Below are 9,364 nucleotides of genomic sequence, written 5' to 3' on the forward strand. Positions count from 1 at the left end.
ATTTTGTCCATTAACTTCATAATCAGAGTCGCCATCTCATCACATGACTAAAGTCTGGGTTCTGTATTGGTGGTAAAATATCCTTCCATGCCCCTCACTAGTTTGCACACAGAAAAGCATATTTTACTGGTTTCAGATCTCTTAGCTTGTTCTCTCTCTTAAAGCAGCTGAGGCAGCTTTCATTGTGTGATTGATTTTAAAATATAAATATGGAACAGAACCATTGGAATTAGATGTCAGGACATTTGAAGGAATGTCAATCTCCTGTTGAAATGTTGCAGTGTGCAGCTGAGGCTCTCTGGCAGTGGCACCAGGAGCCCCAATGGCAGAACCTGGACCCTCCTGGAGGAGAACCACAGGTGAGGGCCTTCTTGGCTCCAGATTGATGGAAATCAAGTGTCTGAGGCTGTTAGCAGCCATTAAGTTGATCTGGTTGGCACTGGTATTTGTTCTTGCTGCAGCTCAGGAGTGATTCAGGAGAAGAGTTTCAGAACAGCCAAGGTTGGGGACTGGAATTCTAAAATTTCCCCTGGAACCAGACAACCTTGGGAGGTAAAACCTCCAATCATAGCCACTCAGATGCAGCAGCAGAAGAAGCTGTCATCCACCCTGACAGTCAGAGCATCAAGTCAAGGAAACATCACCATCTTGTAGTTCCAAACCTCCACCTGTCAGATTCAGCTACTTCTTATTGTGGGACTTTAAATTTGAACACAATGGAATTTGGACAAGGAGTTTTCCTTCAAGTCCAAACATCATCGTCCAGCCTCCAACCAGAGGTCCATCAGTTATCATGGAGCCACAGGTGGAGTCTGGATTCTTTTCTAGAATGAGACGGCAGTGACAGTCCTACCAAGTGACATCACTGACATGACTGGATGACTTCAGTCACATGACTTCAGTGCCAAACAGTGCACACTGGTGCCTACCAGTCAGGAGGACATCTGGAGGACACCCAGATAGCAAAGGTCCACTCATGTGTGTCCTCACTGCTCCACAGGTCTGTCAAATGTTCTGTAAAATAGTTGGACCCAGCAGAGCTGCTAGATTAGGAGTTGATGGAGTCGTTGCAGATACCAGGGTCCAAAGTCCAGCTTGAACCTGGTTTGTGCAGTTCTTTGTCAAGCTAGCAGCCATTCTCTTCACTGCCAAGCTAAAGTGACTTCTGTCAACAAAGGTCAACATACAAAAGGATATTTCTACTGTCAGTTCAAGATTTTGATCAAACTCCTTTTTCAGAGCTGGAACCTTCCTCTTGTGTCAGCTTTCTGTTCCCATCTCCATGGTAACGGTCAGTTTTGACCCACGTCTTCAATCAGCTGTCAAATAAACTAAAACAGTTTTCTATCCTCCAAGTTGTTTCCATCTCTTGGTGACCTTGTTAGACTTCCTTATCATGGAAATATTGGTTTGAATATTTAGTTGTGGGCCTCTGGACCTTTTTTTAGTCACTAAACCCTGGATTTATTTTTTCAGCAACAGAACTTTAATACAAACACAAAATGAAAAGCAGAACAAGCCAGAACCCAAAATATGGATTTGCAAGGTCAACAAACAACAACCAGTCAAGCAAACCAAACCAACAGAAACCAACTACAAATTGTTTGAGTCATGACAAAGTCCAGGACCCACTTTTCACCCTACAATGTAAACCAATAGGAGGCTGTCTCCTCAGACACACATAGCCTCAAACTGACGCTTCTCTCGTCTACACTGTAACTCTCTCCACTTCACAAATAACTTCACTACATTCCTGACAAAAATGCCTACTAAAATATGTTACATTCAACTTTTGACCACAATCTGGGGATTGATGAGCCTTTTTCAAACAACAAACTCTCCAAAAATCCTCTCTCCTCTCCACTCTGACAGAGAGCAGCGGGGGAGGGGCTCTTATAGGCTCAGCTCTGATTCTCACTTGGTGTCACACTGAGGCTTCTACCTCCTAAACTACAAGTCCCACCGCTCTCATAAAATACATCCTTGGATTCAGGACGACTCCTGCTACTTTTCTGCAGTGGACAGAAGGAGGCTCAGGCCCAAACTACACTGCCTCCAGCTTTAATTAAGACCTCAGTTTTGTTCTCTGCCTCCATGACAGGTTAATGGACATCAACTGGTCCTGAGTCACCAGGAGACACGGTGATGTCCAGCTGAGTGACATCAGCAGGACTGTGGGGGTTTATACTGAGTCTCCTGACGACAAGTGGCAGTACAGAGATATTAAAGAGGGTCTGAGCTAAAACTGAAGTTGAACAGAGTTCTGTGTTTGATCTTAGAATTCTTTCTTTGATCTCCTTGATTTCTCAATGATTTCTTTGTGGACTCCAATTGTCTCTGATCTCTCAGTGAGACAAAGACAGAGCAGCTCCAACCTCAGCCTCCAGGAGGCCCTGATCCTCTAGTGGTCAGTCCTCTGTGTTGTGTCTGCAGCAACCCTGGTTTGAATCAGGGTCCCAGCAGCAACATTCCTACTGACTAGTGTTTGTTGTTCAACTGGACAGTTTGTCTGGTGAAGCTCTCTCAGACACTCCTTTCTTCATCCTCCCTTCAGGCTCAGCAGCATCAGAGTCAATGTGTCTGACTCGGACCAGAACCCTCAACCTGGAGGCTGTGGTGCAATGAGAACACATCTGACAACCAATCAGAGGAGGGTCTGTTTGACTCCTGAAAACTCCATGAAAGCCTGAGAGGAACTTGTTCTTCATCTCCAAATTCCCTCCCTGCACGTTGTCTCTCCAGAAATCATTCAAGTCCAAGTTGAACCTTAGACTAAAAGCTCCCAGTAGGTGATGCAGGCTTCACCTCACTCCTGGTTCTGGAACCTCACCAGTTCTTGCTCTCTCACCACTTGGATCTCATGTTCCTGACATCTCTGAGCTTGTTTCCTATCCACCTGTCTCATGTTGATGAGGTCATCCAGCCTGATGATCTCTAGGTTCTCCTTTGAGTGGTTCCCTTTGGGAGAGTTCTCTCTCTGTAACTTGTGTGTGTGTTTGCTCGTATCCTGTTTCTCCTTGACAGCACTTTAGTGTTTTTACCACTGGTGTCTCATCTGTGGTTCACCTTTTATTTTACTTCTTTGTCAAAGATGAAGGTGTTTGTGGTCATTCATCAATCATGTGATGGCTCATGTGACTGTGAGTCTGATGAAGAGCTTGTAGCGTCTCTCACTGTGATCAGTTCAGGCTATTGAAGCTACTCAGATGTAGCCTGACTAGCTCAGTCTGTAGAGCATGAGACTCTTAATCTCAGGGTCGTGGGTTCAAGCCCCACGTTGGGCGTTCATCTTGAACATCCCTGCTTGTTCTCTCACTTTCTGCAGCTGTGATTGGGAATTGTAAGAAAAATCACTGAATGAACAACACAAACACAAGCTGTGTCTGAAATTCCACACCTGCACCCGACTCAGAATGAAAAACCAGTGTGTTCTCAATTGTATCCACTGTCAATACTGATTCTGGAGAAATTTCTTTGTGTGTTTTGATGGACGCGAGCCAAGCAGAAATTTCCCACAATGCCATAGTGTTTGGTCAGTGTTGAGCAGGCGTCAGTCTGACAATGATGTCATATTATAATGTCATCACCTGACCAGACCCAAAATTAGGCTCAGGTATCAGTTTCTTCTCAATGCTAATGTCTGCTAGCTTAGTCTGCTACTTTGATGGCTCTGCCTGCTCAAAGGTCCAGACCCCTGGATGTGGTGGTTCCTACCTGAACGTAGATTCTGTCAGCTCATGTTGTTAAATCAACTCACCAGGAACACCAGTAGATTTCAATGGACTGACAATGAGTCTCATTGAATGGGTGTCTCGTCCAACGAGAAACAATCAGTCTCAGATTGAAGCTCATCAATGAGGTCTTGTGGATCAGTGGCTTGCATGAATGAATGAGTTGGAAGACTTCTTGGAAATTAAAGAGGATTTAATACAATTAAGAAAACCCTTAAGACAGAGTGATAATTCCAGCAGAGTAATTAAGGCCCATATTGAGTAGCAGGTATGAATTAGCCTGGATTTATCTGAGCTTCAAGTAGACGGCTAAGAGGCAGGTGGAAAGGTGTGTAGGATGAACGATAGTGACCTCCAAACAAATGAAGAGGACTGAGTGGAGGCTGACCAGCTCTACGGAGTCAGGCGGAGTTTGGCAGCGAGACAGGAGTCCAGGCCTGAATCGGTGTGTGGCAGCACAGACAGCTGTGAGCTGTCATCCCTAATTGGCAATTGCACAGCCAACCACCGGAGGCGCCCTCACTCATAAGAGGGGCGATTCCCTCCCTGCCCCATCTCTCTCTCTCTCTCTCTCTCTCTCTCTCTCTCTCTCTCTCTCTCTCTCTCTCTCTCTCTCTCTCTCTCTCTCTCTCTCTCTCTCTCTCGCTGCTCCTGACGGGTGACGTCATTTCCGCGCCGGATGTTTTGCTTCGGACAGGTAACGCGGCTTGTCTGCTCACCTGCTGCTCTTGGCTCACGTAGCACTGAGCTAATGATTGTGTATTGTGCTGCAGAGCGGCCGATTTGGTAATGAGAGTCCTGCCAAGTGACATCACTGACATGAATGGATGACTTCAGTCACGTGACTGGATGACTTCAGTCACATGACCCAAACAGCGACCATCAGTCTCCCTCCAATCCTGTACTTGGGTAAACAACAAAAACAGAGTAAAAGTCTCTGGCAACATATTTGTTTCCTGTAGGGTTTCTTCGTGTATGTGTGGTGTACCTGCTTTCCCAGAGGACTGCCATCTTTGTTCTGTGGGCTGACATGTTTTAGTGTCAGCACAGGTCATAGCGCTGAGACTGAACTCTCATTCTCCTCCAAGTAGTATTTCCACATCACACTCCTGCAGATATTCAAGTGAACAGGGAACACAAATTTATGCTCAACTTCTCCTGTGTATTCATCCACAGTCACTAAACAACAACCAAACCAAACAAAAGGGGTTTGCTAGCATGGCGATCAGCTGTAGTTCACCATCTTATCCAGGTCACATGACTCAGGAGTAGCGTGGCCGTCTGGCAACCAAAGGGTGGCTGGTTTGATCCTCACTTTCTCCAGTGACCATGTCAAAGTGTCCTTGAGTAAGATACTGAACCCCTAAATACTTCTGATGAGTAGGTTGGCTCCTTGCATGGCAGCCTTCAGCATCAGTGTGTGAGTGTGTGTGAATGAGAGGACATTGTTCAGCTCCTTGAGTGCTGCTGAGGTAGAAAGGCTCTGTACAAACTGAGTCCTTTTACCATTTCTTTCCTGCTTCTAGTGGCGCTGTCGTCACTTCCTGTGACCGTGGAGGGAAGGGGTCCCCCTTCAGAATAAGTTTTATATCATGATGTTACTTCCTCTTCAACATGCCTTTAGCAGACCAACTCAGAGAACAGCACAGTGAGGTAGTGTGGCCGAGTGGTCTAAGGTGCTGGATTAAGGTTCCAGTCTCTGAGGAGGCGTGGGTTCAAATCCCACCACTGCCATCATGTCCTAGGTCACTGGAGAGGTGTGGCAGGTCTCTCGCAGCCTTTCCTTTCACTTCCACAGGTATCTTCAAACCTGTGACCAAAAGAAGAAGTAGGTCCTGAACAGAACACTGCTGCCTGTGTGTTGACTAGAACTGGTAGAAGAGACCATGTCTCTCCTGTACTGGCTTCTCTGCATGGCTCCCTGTCACATTCAGAATAGAATTCTAAATTCTCCTTCTACCATCAAAGTCCTCAACAGTCAGGCTCCTTCCTACCTGACAGAGCTCCTAGTCCCCTATTATCCAGCTAGAACCCTTCGCTCCCAGGATGCAGGGTTACTGGTGGTTCCTAGAGTTCTAAAAGTAGAATGGAGCCAGAGCCTTCAGCTATCAGGCTCCCCTCCTGTGGAACCGTCTCACAGTTTCAGTGCTCACAGTGGTCCTCAGTGAGCTCAGGGAGCTTGTGAGGATAACCAGACACATGAAAAACTAGAGGGAACATTGGCTGGAGCTCAGTATCTCCTGATGTACATGGCAGGGAAGCTGCTGCTGATGTCATCAAAATGAGCCCTGGAATCACAAGGTTTGCTGTGACGAGAGGCACTGACATCAAGACATGTTTGGAGCTGTTTATGGTTGATGGTTCTGTTCATGCCACTGTCACTAAAAAGAGTCAGCATTGCTGTGACAAACCTCAAAGGAAAAAAAGTCCATGGTGACAAGTGGAAAGACATTGATGAGAAACACCTGGATGCTTCTATTGGTGTTCTTCTTCTTCCTGGAGTGTTCAGATCCTGCAGTGAGGCCACTGATCGTCTCTGGGACGCATCGACAGGCAGAAATATTTTCCGGGCCACAAGGCCACTTCAGAACTTTCAACGAACATCAAGAGTCCTCAGATTTGACGACAGAGACACCGGAGCAAGAACTGACAAGCTTGCCCCCATTGGGGATGTCTGGGAAAGATGGGTGCAGCTCCTTGCACCAACATTCAACCCAGGGCCAGAGGTGAGAGTGGATGAACGTCTTGTCCCTTTCTGAGGAAAATGCCCCTTCCAGCAGTCCATGCCCAGTAACCAGGAAGGACGGCAGAGCAGAGTTTGTGTTCTGGCCTGTTCTGCTTTTCATTTAGTGTTTATATTAAAGTTCTGTTGCTGAAAAAAAGACTTTTATGCCAAACCCAAAGGTTCATTTTATCATTTTTTTAATTGAAATCGAGGGTTTACTGACTAAAAAAAGGTCCAGAGGCCCACAACAAAATATTCAAATCAATATTTCCATGGCTAAGGAAGCCTAACAAGGAAACCAAGAGATGGAAACAACTTGGATGATAGAAAATTGTTTTTAGTGAATTTTACAGCTGATTGAAGATGTGGGTCAAAACTGACCGTTACCATAGAGATGGGAACAGAAAACTCAAATGGAAGCTCAAAAGGGGACTTAGCTCCAATGGTAGAGTGCTAGCTTAGCATGTGAGAGGTAGAGGGATCCATGCCCTCCTTCTCAGAATACTTCAGCTTGTTCTGTTGATCAGAGGAGCTGCTGGGTGATGAATGCTGATGTTTGTCCACTGCTGTGATAAAGTGTCCCCTGTTACTGAGATGAGGATGAACACCTGCTCAGGTCAAAGCTGCAATCAAACCAGGGACTCTGAACCTCCCACACAGTGAAGGAGTTTGTCCTGCAGGTTGATGGACGCTTATTAAGTTCTATCTTTGATCAAATATAAGAAATGTAAAATAATTCAACATTGATTGCATTTCCCTCCTTTCTTTGGTGCCCTCAGACTTTCTGAGAACTGTAGGAGGAACTGCTCTCTGTTCTGTGTTTGTTCTGCTCAGTGTAGGAAGGAACGAAGGACCGGAGCTCTAAGATTTTCAGTTCCTACATCAGTGAACAGACTTTCTGTGCTGCAAGGAACCAAAGCTACTAAGGAGGATTACAGAGTTTGGGAGTCAGTGACTTAATAGAGTCTAACAAAGGGTTGAACCTGAATGAGACAGTCACCCTTCAACATGGGGCCATGGCAGGGTGAACCAAGAACACTACAATGGGGGTGAGAGTGGAGCCATGATGGATTCACAGTTCATCACCTCCACCATCATGTGGACCACCTGATCACCTCTCCCTCAACCTCTAAATAACTCATTCCCTGACCGGGAATCGAACCCGGGCTGCGGCGGTGAAAGCGCCGAATCCTAGCCACTAGACCACCAGGGACCACACTGAGCTTTCCAACAACAGAGACTATAGACAATGACTCAAGAACACAGGACTGTTGTCTCAGCTTGAGATGCAGAGGGTCCACCAAGACCACCAGACACCTCAGCCTCCTAAAGACAGTCCACCCCCAGGATCCTGCCCCCCTCTGCTCCAACTCAGCCCTCCATTCATAACTGACTTTGTCTCAGTCTCTTCCCAATGCCAGTCACTGAAACACTGACAATGTGATGGGGGCTTCCTGTCTTTATTACATTTTCTTCAAAGGATCCCGTGTGTCTTCTTTCTCTCTGTCTGTACAGGAGTGTGGTACCAGGCCCAGCTTGAACGGGTGACTGTGTCTGAGTGGGTCGAGGCTGGGCTGCAAGTATTGGGAGGTTAGAACCCATCTGTGAGGCTCCAGGTGGAGCGATCACCTGTGAGGGTCCAGGGACAGCAGGAAGCTGCACAGATGGTAAAGACATGGAGGGGAGACAGGTGGTGCTGGAGCAGTGACAGGAAGTGTCTAGCATTTTGGTTCATCCTGTGAGATGACGTGAGGTTGTGGTTTTGCCTCCAGCCTCACCTCCTCATCAGTGTTCAAAAGGTTCAAAGGTGAAGAAATGGGATTCAACCAAACAGCTGGAATGAAGAGTTGGTAACACTTGCAGAGCTGCAGGGAGCTGGACAGGTCTCACCGTGGGGGGATTTGTCCCACAGATCCTGCTGAAGTGGCTCCTTCTCCTGAGACCTGCAATGCTGGCTGGACCTTTAGAAAAAGAACACAACAAATCTTCATAAACATTTACTTCAGCAGGAACACACAAGAAGGTGGGACTGGTTCCTTTTTCATGTTCACTATTTTGTCATCTTGGTTCATGTTTTGGTTGTCAAAGTTAATTCTGAATATTTGTGGAAAGTTCGCCTGCCTTTACTTGTACCAGTACTTCCTTTAGTAACAAATTAAAAAGCTCAAGCTAAACTTCAGTCAGGACAACCATTCTTTCTCGTTCTTAGGCCTCTGTTTTATGTCCATGACCATCCTGTCTGTCACCTTTGGTGATGGAGACATCAGTTGATGACATCAGCAACGGTCCTCAACCTAACTGCCTCTGCCAGAAGTGAGCTGTCATCTGTCTCAGGGGACACAGTCGGGTGGACCGGGGCGGATGAGGGCCTGCTGCTTCCTTGAAATATTTCTAAATATTTCAGTTGCAACTGTATAGTGATGGTGGCTCAGTTTAGAGCTGTCAATCAATGTTAATAACTGATCTTAGCATCTGGAGATTATTTTAGGAACACAAATACTTTTACTTCATTCTGAGGATGAGCAGACGTTCAATATAATTCTCATTTCCTGGTCAAAGACTCCTGCTAGTCAGAGAGGATCTGGGCTGGATTGGAAAGCTTCTGAGAGGAAAACCTTCACTCTGGACTGGACTGAGAATGGAGCAGCCTCAGCTTCCTGGAGCCTGACTTGCCTCTGTGGTCTAAGGTTGTGTGGGCTGACATCACAGTGAAACTACTGAGATCACAGAGCCTTTGAGATCACAGGCTGACTTCCTTTTTATCCCTAAAATGAAGAATAAAAATGTTGTGTCTGTGTTTGTGTTGCTGCATCAGTTAAACAGTGACTCTGACAGAGGGGGTGTAGCTCAGTGGTAGAGCGCATGCTTCGCATGTATGAGGCCCTGGGTTCAATCCCCGGCATCTCCA

General features: G+C 46.4%; 4 non-coding genes across 4 annotated transcripts; 3 read left to right on the top strand and 1 right to left on the bottom strand.

Annotated features, from left to right (window-relative positions):
• Nucleotides 1-3,211: 3,211 nt before the first annotated feature.
• Nucleotides 3,212-3,284, top strand: trnak-cuu (transfer RNA lysine (anticodon CUU)). Its single transcript has one exon. It is a non-coding gene; the product is annotated as a tRNA-Lys (tRNA).
• A 2,099-nt stretch (nt 3,285-5,383) lies between these two features.
• trnal-aag (transfer RNA leucine (anticodon AAG)) lies at nt 5,384-5,465 on the top strand. Its single transcript has one exon. It is a non-coding gene; the product is annotated as a tRNA-Leu (tRNA).
• A 2,132-nt stretch (nt 5,466-7,597) lies between these two features.
• Nucleotides 7,598-7,669, bottom strand: trnae-uuc (transfer RNA glutamic acid (anticodon UUC)). The gene has a single exon. It is a non-coding gene; the product is annotated as a tRNA-Glu (tRNA).
• A 1,623-nt stretch (nt 7,670-9,292) lies between these two features.
• trnaa-cgc (transfer RNA alanine (anticodon CGC)) lies at nt 9,293-9,364 on the top strand. Its single transcript has one exon. It is a non-coding gene; the product is annotated as a tRNA-Ala (tRNA).

Source organism: Aulostomus chinensis, chromosome 1 (assembly GCF_037954235.1).
Source record: "Aulostomus chinensis isolate RoL2024-O1b breed Wild chromosome 1, RoL_Achi_v1.0, whole genome shotgun sequence".
In the NCBI taxonomy this organism is placed as follows: Eukaryota; Metazoa; Chordata; class Actinopteri; order Syngnathiformes; family Aulostomidae; genus Aulostomus; species Aulostomus chinensis.